This window comes from Molothrus ater, chromosome 20 (assembly GCF_012460135.2).
Source record: "Molothrus ater isolate BHLD 08-10-18 breed brown headed cowbird chromosome 20, BPBGC_Mater_1.1, whole genome shotgun sequence".
In the NCBI taxonomy this organism is placed as follows: Eukaryota; Metazoa; Chordata; class Aves; order Passeriformes; family Icteridae; genus Molothrus; species Molothrus ater.
In genome coordinates, this window is record NC_050497.2 from 11,681,053 (window position 1) to 11,699,625 (window position 18,573).

Consider the following 18,573-nt stretch of genomic DNA (forward strand, 5'->3'; position numbering starts at 1 on the left):
ATGTAAAACAAATCCATCTCTCTCCTTTTGGACATTCAATTCCAAATCTATTACCACTTTTTCCTAAGTTTCTTGTAATCCAATAATTTACTCCATTTTGCCTACAGGTTCTTAATTTGGATGGGTTATAACAGTGGCTGTTGACATAGGTGTGTGTAATTAAAGAGGAACTTTGGTTTCTTTCCACGTGATGCTTTCTGCAGCATTTGTGACACAATCTTGCTGGTATCCCGAAAGGGAAAAGAGAACAAATGAGTGCCAGAAACAGGAATAACAGAGGTCCAGTATGCCTTATACTCCCACCTCCCAGGCCTGTGAGGTTGCAACCCACGGCAGGTGTATTTGATCTTCTCGGTGGCAAAAAACAGAGGCCAATCTGGTCGTGCCCTCTATTTCCTTGTCACTTTCTCTTAAATAATTTCCAGGCAAATTGGTTTGGACACCCTTTAACTGTGGTCTCTTACCGTTCTTCAGGTATCTCTCATTCACCAGGCACTAATAATTCCCATCCACAAAACTAAGTTATTACTTTAACACTTTTTGCAATAAGAGCATAAATGTTGTGAACTACAATACTAATTATTCTCACAATTCAAGCATTTACTTATAACCCAGCTAGCATGTCCAGTCTTGGAATGAATCAAATAAAGTTTACTGATGGAAATGGTAATTCCCCTTCTCCCCTGTACAATTCTCAGGCTACGGTCAGAACACAAAAACAGTCTTGATCCTTCTATCTGGAGTATTCCTCCCCTAAGGAGATGTTTTATTCAGGCCGTGCTTGAAACCAGTGGTATAAGCATTGTCTTACTTCTGAATTCAGTGTTATTCTTTGTACATTTCTTGGATCATTTGGCTTTTCCCAAACTATTACCACTCAGTCCCCATTGGAAAGTCAGTTTGGTATCACCCGGTTTAAATGTGATAGTCCTTTGATTCTGCTGGCATGAATTCACCCTCTTTCCGTGATTCTGATTGTTGCTTCGGTAATACCTGGATAGGACTTCTTAATAGCATAGTAATAAAAGTAAGATAATACTGCATTAACTTTTACCATTCACTTTTCTTCCAAACTTTCTGGGTTTAGCTAAAAGCTTTTTCCACAGCAGCCTCCTCTTCTTCTATCCAGCTGTGCTAATAGCTGCAGAGGCAAATTCTTCTTTTTGTGAGTTACAGTTAGTTAAATAAGAAAAGCTAGACCAATTTTAACACGAGATGTATCACATCTATTGCTTTTTACATTTTGGGCAGCATTTAATTGTTTTAGCCTTACAAACCCATTCTTTGGGGAAAAAACCAAAAAAATTCTTTTTACCAGCAAACAAAACACACAAAAGAAAAGACCAAAAACTTTTTGGGCAGCATTTAATTGTTTTAGCCTTACAAACCCATTCTTCAGGAAAAAAAACCAAAAAACAAAAAAATTCTTTTTAACAGCAATCAAAACACACAAAAGAAAAGACCAAAAACTTTCTTACTTAAGAAAAACAAACCACTTTGTGAGGTTTGGAGAGTCAGCAATCTCTGCTTTGATTTTATCTTTTAGTGCTAGCCCCCCTCCCGCTCTTTTCACGGCCTTGCTGTCAATGCCGTGCTGCCACTTGGCTGCAGGGCCGGAGCAGGGGAGAGCAGCCAGGGGCATGGGGACCATGGGGGCAGCCTTGGGTCCCTTTTGCCCTCTCTCTCTCTTTCTCTTTCCTTCTCTCTCTCGGCCCACTTACTGGGGCCGATGCTGCCATCCTCGACTCGGGACCCCGGCAGCCTGGGAGCCCCCCCGGCAGTTCCGCCACGGAGCCAGCCCGCTCCTGCCCGGCAAACCCGTGTCCCCTGCTGCCAGCACCGCCGCCGGGTCACCTCCATGGATCGGTGCCTGCCGCAGCCTCCGAGACCCCGCCGCTCCTAGGGAGCAGTCAGACACCTCCCAACCTTGACAACCCCAAACCTGGCGTCCCCAGGTGCTCCTGACATTCTTTTCCTTCAACTTCTCCTCTTTTCCCTTCAAGGAGGGCCCGTTCTGCTAAACCCTTTCTGGACCTCAGTTCAGCATTGAATAACCTCCTAACAACCGTGTGTTGAGACACTTCCCTGCCTTTCATGCAAAAAACCCGCATTCACACTTCTGCTCTCTTCTAGCACCAAGATGTCATCACTTCACATTCTAACATCTCCGAGTTTGCTAACCACCTCCCTACTTCAACTTCTCTCTTTCTTCTCTTCTTACCTGTTTTTTTTTTTTTTTTTTTTTTAATTCAACACACCTCAGATGGTACGAGGTGAACCTAACTGAATTACTTCCAAAAGTAGGCTTACAACTTTCTTTTACTAGGATTGCAGTAGCTGTTAAATACCTACTGGCTAGCTGTGGCTTACTGAGTCTAACATCTTTGATATATAAGCTACTAGATATTTTTTACTCTTCCTTACTCTTGAATTAAAATTTTATGAGCTACTCCATTTTCTGTATTTATGTATAAATGATAAAGGATTTTTCTAACAAAGGTAAGCTTAAAGCTGGTACTTAGGCTAGTTTTAACTTAAGTCTTTTAATTTAACAATATCTTCTTTGGTCTATTTTATATCATCTCCTTCTGTCAATTTTTTTCATACACGAATTTTGCTACTTGTGCGTACCCCTCAATCTGTAATATTTCAATAATCTAGGTAATTTTCTGATCTCTCTCTTTGAAGAGGGAGGGAGAAGGAATAAAATTCTTGCAATTTTCTCATGGTTGGTTTTCTAGCTACTTTTATTTATTAAGTGTCTAAGATATTTTACCACTGGGTAGTGAGTCTGAGTTCTTTTATTAACCTCCCTTAAATCTTGTACTAGTCTATAACTCCCATCAGACTTTACTGGGGGAATAGGGGTATTATGAGGAGACATACAAGGTTCTAATGCCCCATCCTTTATTAGTCCTTCTATTACTGGCTTCAAACCTTCCCGTCCTTCTAAAGATACAGGATACTGATGTACACATATGGGACAATCTTCTCTCTCAATTGTAACCCTTATGGGGTTGATATTTAATCTTCCCCTATTTCCTTCCCCACTTCAAACTTTTTTGTTGTTTTTTTTTTTTTCTTCATCCTCTCTTAAATAATTTTAAAACTCTAGCTGTCATTTTCCCATTTTCTGATATAACTCCTATTCTTAATTGCACTTGTAAGACTCTTCCCAATAAATTGCTACCTGCCGCTGGGACCAATAAGACATCTCCCATCCAAACTTTAGTTTCTTCCCTCAATTACTACATCTTTAATGAGCAGAAATGTAAAACTTTCCCTCTTTGCCCCTGTTACTTTCACTATATGTCTGCTCACACTATAACTTTTTGGAATATTTAACAGGCAGGTTCTCTCTGCCCCTGTGTCTATTACAAATTCCAATTCTTCTTCTTGGGGATCCACTTTTAAAGTTATCACAGGCTCCAGATGGTATTTGTCCCCCCCAGAAAATTAGAGCTTATGACCTCCCTCTTCCTCCTCTGTGCCCATCTCTTTAAAGATTTTCAGATCTTCTGCTTACTTAGGACCATTTTCCTATTTATCTTAAGTTTGTTTATCTATTTAGTTGCAGTTTCTTCTTTCCCTTCGAAAAGCTGTCCCTTAAAAACCTTTTTTTTTTTGCATTTCGCCTTTGATATGCTGTCACATTTATTCCTTTGATTATGTAATTACAATAATTATTCATGTGTTTACACCCCTCCTCGTTATTTTTACCCCACTCAGGAGGTACAGTTGGCATTTTTTCTTCTCTGGGGGTCTCCGTAGATTATCTTTTTTTCTAAGCTTTTATTTCAGCTGCTGTGATTAATTGCCTTTCTTCCTGAGAAAAATATTATTTTCATTACAGACCACATCTCTTCTGAAGTATAAATGTTTGGACCTAAAAATTGGTCTAATTCTTCAGCTATGCCTATGGGATCCTCCAAGTATCCCTTTTATTTATTTCTTAAAATTTCAGACCTCAGACGAAGTCAAAGGAGCATTTACAAACCCTGCTCCGCCCCCTCCTATGGGAGCCTCTTTTAATGGAAATAGACTAATCCCTTTATCCCATTCTTTTGGGAGTTTTATCTTCTATAGCTTTTCTCCCGTATTTTTAGGAAGAATCAGGAGAGGGCTTTCTTTTACCTGAACTTTTAGTGTTTTGATAAGGTGATTCCTTTAGAGAGTTCCGCTGAGCAGCCGGTAGCTGTGGTTACCAAGGGAACGGAGCTCAGGGCAGGACGGGGAAACTCGGCACAGCTCAGGGTATCGGTCCTCCAAAGGCGGGGTCTGCAGCCGGGATCGCCCGAGGGGATCGGCACAGCTCCGGGTCTCGGTCCTCCAAAGGCGGGGTCTGCAGCCGGGACCGCCCCAGGGGCTGTTCCGGTGCAGACCGAGCTGCTGCGTGGATCGGCCCCACGTGGCTCACGGCGGCTGATCCGGCAGAGACAAAGCCGGGACTGACCCCGGCTGCAGCGGCGGGAGCCGAGCAGAGTCAGGGCAGCCGGGGATGGGACAGACGGGAGCCCCCCTCGGTGCGGTCAGCGCGGTAAGCACGGTGCACACGGCAGGACGGACCCCCCGCCACTTCCGCCGGCACGGCCAGCGGAGCGGCCGCGGGCCAGGCGGCCGGGACCGGGACAGACGGACCGGGACAGACGGACCGGGACAGACGGACCGGGACAGACGGACCGTGCCGGAGCCGGCACAGGGGCTGGGGCAACCGCGAACGAGTCGGGGAACAAACGGGAATGGATGAGGTAATATTTCGTTCCCAGCCTTATACTTTCACCGTTTTTCTTTTATTGCCTTTAGAAACTCACTCACTAGCTGGAAAAATCCTTCCAATGCATTTTTTCTATTTTTATCCTCTGAGTGTCCAACTTCTTTTGCTAAATTTCTACAGATTTGAGCTCAAATTACCATTTCTGACCAGTGCAGAGACAAATGATGAAACATTCCTGAGTTATTCTTACTCTTCATCTTATGGAAGTAGCAGCCAGCACTAAAAAGGGTTTAGAAAAAAGGGAAAAAGCTTCCTTTTCCTTTATTTTTTGTGTTCAAACTGGGAGGGACTCTGCTTCCCCTGCAATTTTAGTGGTCTCAGTTGAAAGAATCCCTGCCTTTTCTATGCTGTTAGGGGTATTAATTGACAGGGAGTCCTCATTTTTGATTATTTTCCAGTTTAAGTAGAAGGGGAAAACCTTGACAATGTTTCTTATGGATTTGAATTAAGGGCAGCCACCCCCTTTTTGTTGTCCTGAGGCCTAAATTGAGGGAGAAGCCCAGCTATACCCTCCATCTTAAGAGTTTGAACTGAGGGAAAAATCCCTCTTTTTTCATCACTGGAAAGATATAAAGTGAGGAAAATCCCTCTTTTCCCAGTATTAAGGAGAATAAATTAAAGGGCAGAAACTATTTATTTACTATTGTATTCGTTTCAGTAGAGGTAACTGCCCCATTGCCTCTGTTTAAGGGGTTCACTGGAAGGAAGCTCTGCCTTTTTCAGCATTTTAAGGGTTTAAAACTGCATTTCACGGCCCTCCTTTCTGTGCCATAGGACCAAGTATCTCAGAGCAGGGTGAGCCTGGCACCTGGCATGCACTTAACCCTTACACTGCCTGGGAAGCATTTATTTATCTTATTTTTACTTATAATGTTGATAGACCTAATTAGAGGTCCCAAGGAGACTTAGACTATTCATATCATAAGCATTCTTTTCCACCCAGCATAGTCACACATGAAGTACTACTTAGTAGCCACTAAGGAATAATTATGTAAGTTAACAGCAAATCACCCAATTTATCTAGATATGCTGCCTAAACAGAAACTTTTATTTCTTACCGGTTTTCTGCCCATTAACTCCAAGTAGTTGTTGCAACAAAAGAAAGTGCTGTTATTTTTCAGAAGAGTTTTACTCCCCTTGAACTCGAGTCAGAGGAGCCAAACAGCAGCAGCTGCTCTGAGGGTTTTTATACCCGGTGGGATTCGCCCCCTCCCTTTTCCCGGGTGCCACGGGAACGAGAGGCGGGCACCATCAGGGGTATATTAACCCCAGCCTTTGCTCAGGGCCTTCATTCCCTCTCTGGGAGGTGCTGGGATAAGAGCTCTCCTCTCATTTCAGTGAAGAAGCTCTTTCAGCTTATCACAGCTTGTTTTCAGCAGGTGTTTCTGGGCATCTAAAGCAACAGAGGCTTTGAAGATACTGTGAAGAAAACAGCATAGAATACAGGGCGTATTTAAGTTCACAATTTTGGGTTTTGTGTTTAGGGGCGGTAAAGTGCATTTGTAATTTTTGGTTTTGTTCTGGGTTTTTTTTTTTTAGGAGGAGCGCAGCTTCCAGAGACTCCAGGTTGTGTCCGCTACGACACTTTTTTCAGCAGATTCATTGTGTCACAAGAGGTATCTGCCCAGTGTCCAAGATGATGTTTGAGACTGAGGCTTCAGGTGAGTTGAGGATTGTGACTAGGAGAGGGAGGGTGAGCAGGTATCCGGTTAGGAGTTATTGTTGGGGGGATGATTTAGAAGGCAGCAGGGTGAGGAAGGGTGTTTATTTGAGGCCCCCCCACCCCAAGGCTTTTCAGAAGCATGGCAGAGGCATTCACACGTCTTGCAGCACACAAGGTCATCCACTGCACTCACAGGAATGCCATTTAACTTTGCCTTTCTCTAACCCAGGTGCCACTCAGAATAATGGCCACAGCCTTGGAATCAGGATGAAGCTGGAGCCTGAAGGAGCCAGGCACACTCAGGAGAGGGCAAGTAGCTGACTCGCTGGGATTTGGCCCACATAACTCTGTACTCATACTTTGGTTTTGGTTTTCTTTATTGTAGCTGATCGAGAGGCTAACAGGCGGTCATGGGACCCTCCGAGGCAGACTCATTTCAGGTGCAACGTGGATCCTCATCACCGATCATCCAAAAGATAAGTCAGAGTCACAGCCTGGAGATGGGACAATGGGAGAGCAGCGGGTTGGGAGTTCCTGGGACAGATTTAAAAAATAGCAGAGGGAAAAGCAATCTCCTCCAAGGGGCCTCTTAGGACAGCTGAAGGGAGCGGTTCTACTTTTGATGGCAGCTTTCAGGCGGGCAGTGCAGAACAGTTCCGGTCCACGTCGTGTTGTCCAGTGTACCGTGTTACCTAGCGTGTCTTTGGGGTCCCCTTTGCCTTTTCCCCTCGAGACCCTCACCACAAGCATAACGTGTCGTGTTTGTCATCCCTCTGTTTGTCACGTTCCGTGTCACGGGTGTCCGCACATATTTGTGCCGGAGCTGCTCTGCCCTGCCCTGCTACATAGCCTGCTGCAAGAGGACAAGTCCCAGGGAGTTGCAGTTTGTGGGGTGTTGCCAGACTCTAGATGATATTCCTAGATAGACAGAAGATGTTTGGAGCTGTGAAGTCATCCTGCAGCCCTTTGACTTTTGTCCTCACTTTCTTTCAGATGCAGAAGGATAAAATCCAGGGCAAAATCCATCCACCCATCCCGAGTGAGGAGGTTCCCCCGAGCAGGTCAGTCACCGTTTGTCTCTGCAGGGGGAGTGTAAAGTGTGACTCTGTTACAGCACTGTTCTTTTTCTTTTTAGGAGGTAAAGCTGGATATCAGCAGTCAAGATGAGGTGGGCAAGGTGAGCATTGAGTAGCTCACCTTGTTGTTAATGCTCCAGTCTCACTTTCCAGTGCAACTCTAAGTATCCATTCCTGTTTCTGTGCTTTAGGCAATCAACTCGGAGTATGCCGAGCCCCCGTCACCCACCGGCCTACGCACCGGGTGTGCCGCTCTCCCGAGCCCTGCGGAAGAATCACGGGACTTGTTGATGAAGCCTCTGCCTTTTCTATTTAAAAGTGTCACCAGGGTAGCCTTGGGCACTGGATGAGGAGTCGCGGTGAGTCGGGGAAGTAGGGAGGCGGAGCTAGGGTCTGCTCAGGTTTCAGCAATTCCACATCACCTCGTCTCCTTTTACCCCAGGCTAACCCCGTGACAATGGCATCAGCCTCCGAGGGCGGCTGAAGGGTGCGGCCCCAGGAGCCGGGCATTCTTAGGAGAACGGTGAGTGGCAGAATTGTTGGGTTTTGGCCAGTGTGCTGCATTGATCATGCATTAATATTTGCATTTCTTTCATGTAGCTGACTAAGAAACAACAGGAAGTTGTTGAACAACAGTGCCAGCAGGAACTTCCCAGATGTTGAGGCAGCCTTCTGTTGCACCTGACACAGACCTGCATCCCCAGATGTCTGAGAGATAAGTAGAGGGGTACAACCCACAGATGGGATGAAAGCGGGGTGCAGGGTAGGGACCCACCGGGAGGGATTTTTGAGTCTCCTTTGGAGATGGGGGTGTCCACAAAGTGGCCCCTTAGGCCCCATAAATGCAAAGCCTGACTTGTGATCACAGTGCTGAGGTGCGCAGGGCAGAGGAGTCCTGGTGTGTATCATGTCACTTGTCTTTTGTGTATTATGTGTGTTTGGATATGTCATGTCCTTTACCTTAGGCCTTGGAGGGGCCTGTCAGAAACCCTGGCATCATTGTTAGCATCTGTGATCTCTGCATTCCTTGGCCTGGCACCAATGCCATAGACCTTTTGGACTCAGGAGCTCCGACAGGCATCAGACTCTCTTGGCTCTTTAGAAGCATCCGGTCAGATGTCTTTTCAGGTCTTGATCTGAGCTGTATGGACAGCTCTGCCCTGCCAGGATCCATTATGGTGGACTAGGACTTGAAAGAATATGAGGGCAGGTAGAGGCTTCTGGCCATAGGATTCTCGGGCATCCATCTTTGCAGTTCTTGGACTAAATCATTCAGTTAGCATCTTGTTCCTCCAGGTTTCTCTGAGCCTCAACCGCTCACCATCGGTCTCACCTCGGTCATCTCCTTTTGCATTCTCTCAGTCCTCGCAGCCATTTTCCTTGCGAGGAGCTTTCTGTCCGTGTTGTGTCCCCGTTGTGTGTCACGTCCCGTCCCGTGTCACGGGTGTCTGCACACATTTGTGCCGGAGCTGCTCTGCCCTGCCGCATAGCCTGGTGCAATAGGAGAAGTCCCGGGGACTTGAAGTTTGTAATGTGGGGTGTAGTTGGACTCTAGGTGGGCTTTGTAGATGGACACAGGATATCTGGAGCTCTTAAGTTATCCTGCAACAGTTTGACTCTTCTCCTAACTTTTTTTTCAGATTCAGATGGATTAAATGTGTGCCAGAGGGCCCCATCCCGGGTGAGGGGTTTCCCCCGAGCAGGTGAGGCACCATTTGTCTCTGCAGCAGAAGTGTATGTGGTGACTCTGTTAAAGCTCTGTTCTTTGTCTTTCTTTTTAGGAAGTAAGTCTGGATACCAGCAGTCAAGGTGAGCAGTGGAGAGAAGTAGCTGTTATTGCTCAGGTCTCAGTTTCTGGTGCAGCTCTAAGCTTCCATTCTCTTTTTTGTGATTTAGGCAATCCACTGGGAGCCTGTCAAGCCCCCGTCACCAGCCAGCTGATGCACCGCGTTCCCTGCACGTGTGAGCCCTGTGGATGCATTACAGGACCTGGTGATGAAGCCCTGAACTCTTCTATTTCCAGGTGCCGTCCAGGTGACCTTCAGCAGCTGCCAAGGTGTTGCGGTGAGTAGGGGATGTAGGGAGGAGGAGCGAGGGTCCCCTCAGGTTTTAGCCATGCCCAATCACCTCATTTCCTCTTAACCCAGGCACCCCCTGTGACGACGGTCTTGGTCTCCGAGTGTGCCCGAAGCATGCGGCCCGAGCAGCTGAGCGTTCTTAGGAGCATGGTGAGTAGCAGACTTGTGGGGTTTTGGCCCATGGGCTGCCAAGATCAGGCACTGATGTTTGGTTTTCTTTAATACAGCTGTCTGAGAGACACCAGCCCGGTGCCAGCAGGACCTTCCCAGCTGACGAGGTGGCCTTTCTTCACACCGGAGACCGACAGCACCAGCTGTGCGAGAGATAAGTAGAGGGCCACGATCCACAGAGGGGATGAAAGCAGGGGGCTGGTTTGGGAATTACTGGGAGGGGTTTTTCAGTCCACTTTGGAGGTGGGGGTGTCCACGAAGTGGCCCCTTAGGCCCCATAAAAGCAAAGCCGGACTTTGGATCACAGTGCTGATGTGCGCAGGGCAGAGCAGTCCTGGTGTGTATCGTGTCACTTGTCTTTTGTGTGTTATGTGTTGTTTGGATATGTTGTGTCCTTTACCTTAGGCCTTTGAGGGGCCTGTCAGACACCCTGGCATCATTGTTAGCATCTGCAATCTCTGCATTTCTTGGCCTGGAATCCAGGCCATAGAACTTTTGCCTCAGGAGCTCCGACAGGCATCAGACTCTCTTGTCTCTTTAGAAGCATCCGGTCAGATGTCTTTTCAGGTCTTGTTCTGAGCTGTATGGACAGCTCTGCCCCGCCAGGATCCATTATGGTGGACTAGGACTTGAAAGAATGTGAGGGCAGGTAGAGGCTTCTGGCTGTAGGATTCTCGTGCATCCATCTTTGCAGTTTTTGGACTAAATCATTCAGTTTAGCATCCTCTTCCTCCAGGTTTCTCTGAGCCTCATCAACTCGCCATCGGTCTTACCTCAGTCATCTAATTTTCTGTCCTTGTGCTCCTTGCAGTCATGGTTCTTGTCTCGAGATTTCTGTCTGTGTTGTGTCCCCGTTGTCTGTCACGTCCTGTCCTGTGTCACGGGTGTGTGCACACATTTGTGCCGGAGCTGCTCTGCCCTGCCGCATAGCCTGGTGCAATAGGAGAAGTCCCGGGGACTTGGAGTTTGTAATGCGGGGTGTAGTTGGACTCTAGGTGGGATTTGTAGATGGACACAGGATATCTGGAGCTCTTAAGTTATCCTGCAACAGTTTGACTCTTGTCCTGACTTTCTTTCAGATGCAGAAGGATAAAATCCAGGGCAGAGCCCCCCATCCCAGGTGCGGGGATTGCCCCGAGCAGGTCAGTCACTGTTTGTCTCTGCAGAGGAAGCATAAATGGTGGCCGTTACAGCATTGTTCTTTGTCTCTCTTTTTAGGAAGTCAAGGCCGAGAGCAGCAGTCAAGGCCGAGTGGGCGAGGTGAGCATTGAATAGCATACAGAAGCAGTTGTTATTGCTGATGTCTCAGTTTTAGTGCAGCTCTAAGCATCTCCTCTTGTTTTTTTATTTTAGGTGGTCCACTTGCCATCTCTCCTGGCCGAGCACGCCTATGCCAGGTGGGTGAGAGCTTAAGGTATCGGTGTGGCATCCTTGTCAGATTAGGGAGGTTGTGTTTTCACAGTATCTCAGCATGCTTTTCCGCTTTGTTTCTTTGCAGGTGCTGTCGCTGCCCTAGGCACGCCCTGGATCAGAGGAGGGCAGGTGAGTCGGAGTTTAGGCAGGCTGACTCCTAGGTGAGCGTTACACAGCAGCCTGCTAAGCGTGTCCCTTTTCTCTTTGCAGGTATCTTCCGGGCACCCTCCGGAGCCAAATCAAGATTTGAGGTGAGCCGGGGCAGTGGTGCGGAGGAGTCCCGGGAATTACTGTTTTTGAGGGCAATAGTCAGGTTTTCTGTTTTGTCTTAGGTACCCTGAGGAGGCTCGTAGCCCAAGCTTGGAAACGGCAGCACCGAAGCACACACGGAGAGCATCTCAACGTCCACGTCTGACCGAGGATGGATTTTGTCCTCTCATCTTCCGAAAGCTAAGTGTCGGGGCCAGTGGTTGGGAGAAGGGGAATAGCCTTTAGTATCACAGGAGGCAATCAGATGCCAGCTTAGGGGACAGGTCTGTAGCGGGGTGGGCTCTCTGGAAGTAAAGGGAGAGGGTTTCCCCTCAGCCTCGCCAGAGCCTTTGCCGGGCAGGACAGTTCCGACCCATCTCCACATTCTCGGGAACTTTGCGTCGTCCGCCTCCCTCGACTCGACGTCGTCGCGGATCTTTCCCCCGAGGAGCTCGCCTTCACGTCCGGAGCTACGGCCACGGTCACCCAGCAGTCGGCTTCCTTCTCTAGGCTCGCCGCCCCTCTCGAGCATCCTCTTAACTGCTTCGGCACTAACTTCTTTTGACGAGTTACATTTCATCATCACTTGCCATTGTCATAGGGCTTCCTTTCCTTTGGCATCATCAGCCTCTGGCTCACCTTGGGCTACGCATCTTGGGTCCCTAAGGGGACAGTGCCAGGCAGTTGCCACTCGTCTCTGTGTTATGTCATTTGTGTCTATGTTATGTTGTCTGTGTCTGTGTTATGTAGTCTGTGTCCGTCATCTTCCACGTCACAGGTCCTTGTTACGTCTTGACGCTTTATCGGCACTATTCCGTGCCACGTAGGCCATATTCTACTCACGTTCCTTTCCGGATATCCCTTATTCCGGCATCTTTACATTTTTACTCTTTGAGACAGGAAGGGACAAGATCCTCAAAGGGACAAAATGTTCTCATCCATCTTCCTTCTCACTACCAGCTTTGGTAGTGCCTTTTTTTCCACGCCATTCTCTTGGACTTCCCGAGGGAGCATCTTACACCCTCCTCACGTGACCGCAGGAGTTCGATAGGTTCCATCCTCCCAAGGGGTATAGGGCTCAAGAATTAATCTTCCAGAGAGCTATCTCAAGTCCTGGCTTACATTGCATGTACCTATGTTGGCTTATACTGTATGTACTTACATTGTGTGTACCTATGCTGGCTTATACTGTATGTACTTACACTGTGTGTACCTATGCTGGCTTATACTGTATGTACTTACACTGTGTGTGCCTATGCTGGCTTATACTGTATGTACTTGTACTGTATGTACTTACACTGTGTGTACCTATGCTGGCTTATACTGTATGTACTTGTACTGTATGTACTTACACTGTGTGTACCTATGCTGGCTTATACTGTATGTACTTATATTGCGTGTGCCTATGCTGGTTTATAGTGTATGTACTTATACTGTATGTACTTATATTGTGTGTGCCTATGCTGGTTTATACTGTATGTACTTACACTGTACCACTTATGCTCGGAGCTGCCCTGCCCTGGCATGTAGTCACAGTTAGGTAGAAGAGTTTTAAAAACTTTGCTGTTCATCTGTCTTTAATGGGGTTTTGGGTAGAAAATTTATCGGTCAGAGCAGGGACAAGTCCTAGCTGTCAGATAGCCACTCATTGACTGCTTCCTGTTGTCTCACAGGTCCCCGAGGCTACCGATTTCCCGCGAATCTACCATTTGACGTCAAGGAGCGGCAGCCAGAAGAAGCGTGGAAGCGTGTTCTTCAGCGTCTTGAGTAAGGGCCACACCCAGCATGTAAACGGGAAGAGCGTGAGTGACAGCATATGTCTGTCTGCGTGTGTGAGTGCATGCTGACTGGATTTAACCTTGTGTGACTTTTGCCTTTCAGGTTTTTCAACTCATTTTTAAATTTAGAATAAAAAATCCCCAGCCGGGGGGTTTTTTTTTTTTTTCCCCCCGGCTGGGTTTTTTTTTCCCTGGTCCCGGTCGGTCTGCGAGGCGACGTTCATCGCCAAAGTTTGGGCGCGGACCCTCCAGGGACCGGGGTTTTCGTCAGGCAGGAGGATATTTTTGGAGGCTCCCGGGAACCATGTTCCTGAGGAGGGACGTGAGTGTGTGCTGAGGGTTAGCAGAGCAGTTGAGGTGTGATTTAGTGTGGGTTTGTGTGTAAGCTGAAGGAAGTGTGTGTGTGTTGAAGGGTTCTAGGGTTGTAACCTTTTATGACTTTTGCTTTTCAGGTTTTTCAACTCATTTTTAAATTTAGAATAAAAAATCCCCAGCCGGGGTTTTTTTTTTTTTTTTTCCCCCCGGCTGGGTTTTTTTTTTCCCCGGTCCTGGTCGGTCTGCGAGGCGACGTTCATCGCCAAAGTTTGGGCGCAGACCCTCCAGGGACCGGGGTTTTCGTCAGGCAGGAGGATATTTTTGGAGGCTCCCGGGAACCATGTTCCCGAGGAGGGGTGTGAGTGTGTGCCGAGGGTTAGCAGAGCAGTTGAGGTGTGGTTTAGTGTGGGTTTGTGTGTAAGGTGAAGGAAGTGTGTGTGTGTTGAAGGGTTCTAGGGTTGTAACCTTGTATGACTTTTGCTTTTCAGGTTTTTCAACTCATTTTTAAATTTAGAATAAAAAATCCCCAGCCGGGGGTTTTTTTTTTTTTTTTCCCCCGGCTGGGTTTTTTTTTCCCCGGTCCCGGTTGGTCTGTGAGGCGATGTTCATCGCCAAAGTTTGGGTGCGGACCCTCTAGGGACTGGGGTTTTTGTCAGGCAGGAGGATATTTTTGGAGGCTCCCGGGAACCACGTTCCCGAGGAGCAATGATTGCTGGGGTGTAATTTAGCAGTTGTGATGGCAGTGATGTGAGTTTGTGTGTAATGTGACGGGGGTGTTAATGGTAGATGAGTGTTGTTTTCTGTGTGCTTTTGTTGCTTTGGGTGTCCTGTAACAATGAATCAACCTGTAATGAAAATAGAAAAAGGTTATCATCCTGTGTTAGTATGTGTTGTATTGCTCTGTATTGCATTTGCATTAACTGCTGTATTATTTTGCTGTATATTTTGCTGTATTTTTTGCTGTATTTTGCTGTATTGCATTTGTTGTAGCTGCTGCATTGCCCTGTATTGCTCTGTATGTAAACTAGACTTTTACCAGTGCGTCTTTGGATTGTATCTGCACTTGCATTTGTATATACTGTTTCCATGTATTTTGCTGATGTATAAATAAAAACATTCTTTTAATAAAGTTGAGTCACCCCTAATAAAGATACCCCCTGCCCTTCCTTCCCCCACTGTGGCTCCTGTCCTTTTTTTGGTGTGGTTTTGTCATTTCTTTCCACTGTATTTCTTCCTTTTGCTCCTGACTTTACTGTTCTATTTCTAACTTAACTTCCATCTATCTCTAACCATTTGTTTCTGTTTTGTTTGTAACTGCTAATGTCAGTCTTCTCGCTTCTCTTTCTCTCCGTGTTCTCCTTTTCCTGAGTTTGTGTTTTTTGCTCTTAGTCTTTTCCTTTTTCACCCCACTCCTCAGTTTTCACTTTCACTCTACTCCTAACCACTTTCTTTTCCCTCTAACTCCTGTCCTTCTTCAGTTTTACCACCCTCCTTTTCCTGTCTCACTCTGTCTTCCTGTTTTATTTTCTTCTCTGTCTTCTTGTCAGTTCTCTGTCTTTTCCTCTCTGTCTCTTCTCCCTCTCTCTGTCTCATGCTGTCTCCTCTGTCTCTGTTCTCTCCTCTTCTCTTCTTTCTCTGTCTTTGTCCTTGTTCTGTCCTCTATTCTCTGTCTTTTCTTCTCTCCCTCTGTTTTCCAACTCTTTTCTCTCTCCCTTTTTTCTTTGTTTCTTTGTCTTTTCTCCTTGCTTCTCTCTCTCTTTGTGCTTCTCTCTGTCTTTTCTCTTTGCTTCTCTCTCTTTTCTCTGTCTTTTCTCTCTGCTTCTCTCTTTTCTCTCTCTTTTCTCTCTGCTTCTCTCTTTTCTCTCTCTTTTCTCTCTGCTTCTCTCTTTTCTCTCTCTTTTCTCTCTGATTCTCTCTTTTCTCTCTGTTTTCTCTCTGCTTTTCTCTGTTTTCTCTCTTCTTTCTGTTTTCTCTCTGCTTTCTCTCTGCTTCTCTCTCTTCTTCTCTCTTTTCTCTCTGTTTTCTCTCTGCTTCTCTCTCTTTTCTCTGTGCTTCTCTCTCTGCTTCTCTTCTCTCTGTGCTTCTCTCTCTGCTTCTCTCTCTTTTCTCTCTGCTTTTCTCTGTTTTCTCTCTTCTTCTCTCTGCTTTCTCTCTGCTTCTCTCTCTTCTTCTCTCTTTTCTCTCTGCTTCTCTCTGCTTCTCTCTGTTTTCTCTCTGCTTCTCTCTCTTTTCTCTGTGCTTCTCTCTCTGCTTCTCTCTCTTTTCTCTGTGCTTCTCTCTCTGCTTCTCTCTCTTTTCTCTCTGCTTCTCTCTGTTTTCTCTCTGCTTCTCTCTCTTTTCTCTGTGCTTCTCTCTCTGCTTCTCTCTCTGCTTCTCTCTCTTTTCTCTCTGCTTCTCTCTTTCTCTCTCCTCTCTCTCTTCTCTCTCTCCTCCTCTTTCTTGCTTTGTTTTCTAGCTTTAATTTAGTTTAAAACAGCAGCAGTAGAAACTTTCCGGCTCCCTGGGAGTAAAAGAAAAAAAACAATTTCAAAAAGCAAACCATTTACTCCCTGGGAGCCTGAAATTTCCTACTGCTGCACCGGACATATAGTTTTTCTTCTTTTTACTATATACAGTATATAGGGACCCCACTCCAGGTGCCAGTAATCAGTAGCCATCAGCCAAACCCCGCCCCCATGGCCACCCCCCTCCCCAGACCCACCCCCTGCAAGCCAGCACCCCACCCCATGCCACCCACCCATAGACAGTGCGCTCACAGCCCCCCCTGCCGTTTGCTCACGAGTACTGCACTCACAGCACCACCTGGTGTTTGCCGGCCAGTACTGCACTCACAGCGCCACCTGGTGTTTGCCGGCCGGTACTGCACGCACAGCGCCACCTGGTGTTTGCCGGCCGGTACTGCACGCACAGCGCCACCTGGTGTTTGCCGGCCGGTACTGCACGCACAGCGCCACCTGGTGTTTGCCGGCCGGTACTGCATGCACAGCGCCACCTGGTGTTTGCCGGCCGGTACTGCATGCACAGCGCCCCCTGCCGTCTGCAACCGGGTACTGCATGCACAGCGCCCCCTGCCGTCTCCAGCGCCACACTGCACCCGCGGCGCACCCCGATGACGTCATCAGCGCGACCCGCACCAAAAAGGACCCCAGTGCACAGGCGTCCACACCAGACGCCCAATCGAAACGGCACCACCCACCCCGCGCCCCCCAGACCCCCGCACGCCACGCCACCGACCCCGCGCGAACCGGAACGCCATTCCAGCCACACATGACCCAGAAAAACCCCGCAAAACCCCCCCGAAACCGAGAAAAAAATCCCGGTCCCCGCGGCCGCCATTTTGTCCCTAATGACGTCACCCAGCACGGCCGCCATCTTGCTTCCCGTACACCACGTGACCCCCCCCTCGCGGCCGCCATCTTGTCCCCCGCACCACGTGACCCCCCCCGCGGCCGCCATCTTGTCCCCCGCACCACGTGACCCCTCGCGGCCGCCATCTTGTTGCCGTAAATGACATCACCCCCGCGGCCGCCATTTTGCCGTAAATGACGTCACAAAGCACTCGCCGCCATCTTGGCTCTCGGGTCACGTGACCCCTGGAGGCCGCCATCTTGCTTCCCGCACCACGTGACCCCTGGGCGCCGCCATCTTGTACGGCACCACGTGACCACTAGGAGGCCGCCATCTTGGATGACATCACAGGGGGCACCATCTTGGTTTCTCCGATCACGTGACCGCCGCCATATTGGTCCCGGGTCACATGACTCTATGGGTGTCGCCATGTTGGATCCATGGTCACGTGACCTACTGGATGCCGCCATCTTGGATGACATCACAGGGGTCGCCATCTTGAATCCAGGATCACGTGATGGCCGCCATCCTGGTCACCGATCACATGACTCCGTGGGCGCCACCATCTTGGTGCCGTACCACGTGACACTATGGGGGCCGCCATCTTGGATGACATCATGGGGTCCGCCATCTTGGTCCCGGGTCACATGACCCCATGGGCGCCGCCATCTTGGTTCTCTGATCACGTGACCTCCTGGGCGCCGCCATCTTGGATGACATCATAGGGCCCGCCATCTTGGATCCAGGGTCACGTGACCGCCGCCATCTTGATCCATGGTCACGTGACCTACTGGGCGCCGCCATGTTGGATGACATCACAGGGTCCGCCATCTTGATCCCAGGTCACATGACCTACTGGGCGCCGCCATCTTGGAACCTCGATCACGTGACTGCATGGGCACCGCCATCTTGTACGACACCACGTGACCACCAGATGGCCGCCATCTTGGATGACATCACAAGAGCGGCCATCTTGGACCTGAGTCACATGACACCATGGGGGCAGCCATCTTGGCTCCCCAGTCACATGACCTCATGGGGGCCGCCATCTTGGTTCTGTACCACGTGACCGTATGGGCGCCACCATCTTGATGAGTCATCACGACGTCACGGCGGCCGCCATTTTGTAGGGTTAGGGTTAGGGTTAGGGTTAGGGTTAGGGTTAGGGTTAGGGTTAGGGTTAGGGTTAGGGTTAGGGTTAGGGTTAGGGTTAGGGTTAGGGTTAGGGTTAGGGTTAGGGTTAGGGTTAGGGTTAGGGTTAGGGTTAGGGTTAGGGTTAGGGTTAGGGTTAGGGTTAGGGTTAGGGTTAGGGTTAGGGTTAGGGTTAGGGTTAGGGTTAGGGTTAGGGTTAGGGTTAGGGTTAGGGTTAGGGTTAGGGTTAGGGTTAGGGTTAGGGTCAGGGTCAGGGTCAGGGTCAGGGTCAGGGTCAGGGTCAGGGTCAGGGTCAGGGTCAGGGTCAGGGTTAGGGTCAGGGTCAGGGTCAGGGTCAGGGTCAGGGTCAGGGTCAGGGTCAGGGTCAGGGTCAGGGTCAGGGTCAGGGTCAGGGTCAGGGTCAGGGTCAGGGTCAGGGTCAGGGTCAGGGTCAGGGTCAGGGTCAGGGTCAGGGTCAGGGTCAGGGTCAGGGTCAGGGTCAGGGTCAGGGTCAGGGTCAGGGTCAGGGTCAGGGTCAGGGTCAGGGTCAGGGTCAGGGTTAGGGTTAGGGTTAGGG

The 18,573-nt window shown here is 48.6% G+C and overlaps 2 long non-coding RNA genes across 2 annotated transcripts; both read left to right on the forward strand.

The window, feature by feature from the left end:
• Positions 1–7,236: 7,236 nt before the first annotated feature.
• On the forward strand, positions 7,237–7,801 carry LOC129046899 (uncharacterized). The gene is made up of 3 exons (XR_008508747.1): positions 7,237–7,498; positions 7,573–7,614; positions 7,705–7,801. It is a non-coding gene; the product is annotated as an uncharacterized LOC129046899 (long non-coding RNA).
• A 1,280-nt stretch (positions 7,802–9,081) lies between these two features.
• Positions 9,082–9,451, forward strand: LOC129046904 (uncharacterized). Its single transcript, XR_008508752.1, has 3 exons — positions 9,082–9,216; positions 9,295–9,322; positions 9,410–9,451. It is a non-coding gene; the product is annotated as an uncharacterized LOC129046904 (long non-coding RNA).
• Positions 9,452–18,573: the final 9,122 nt, after the last annotated feature.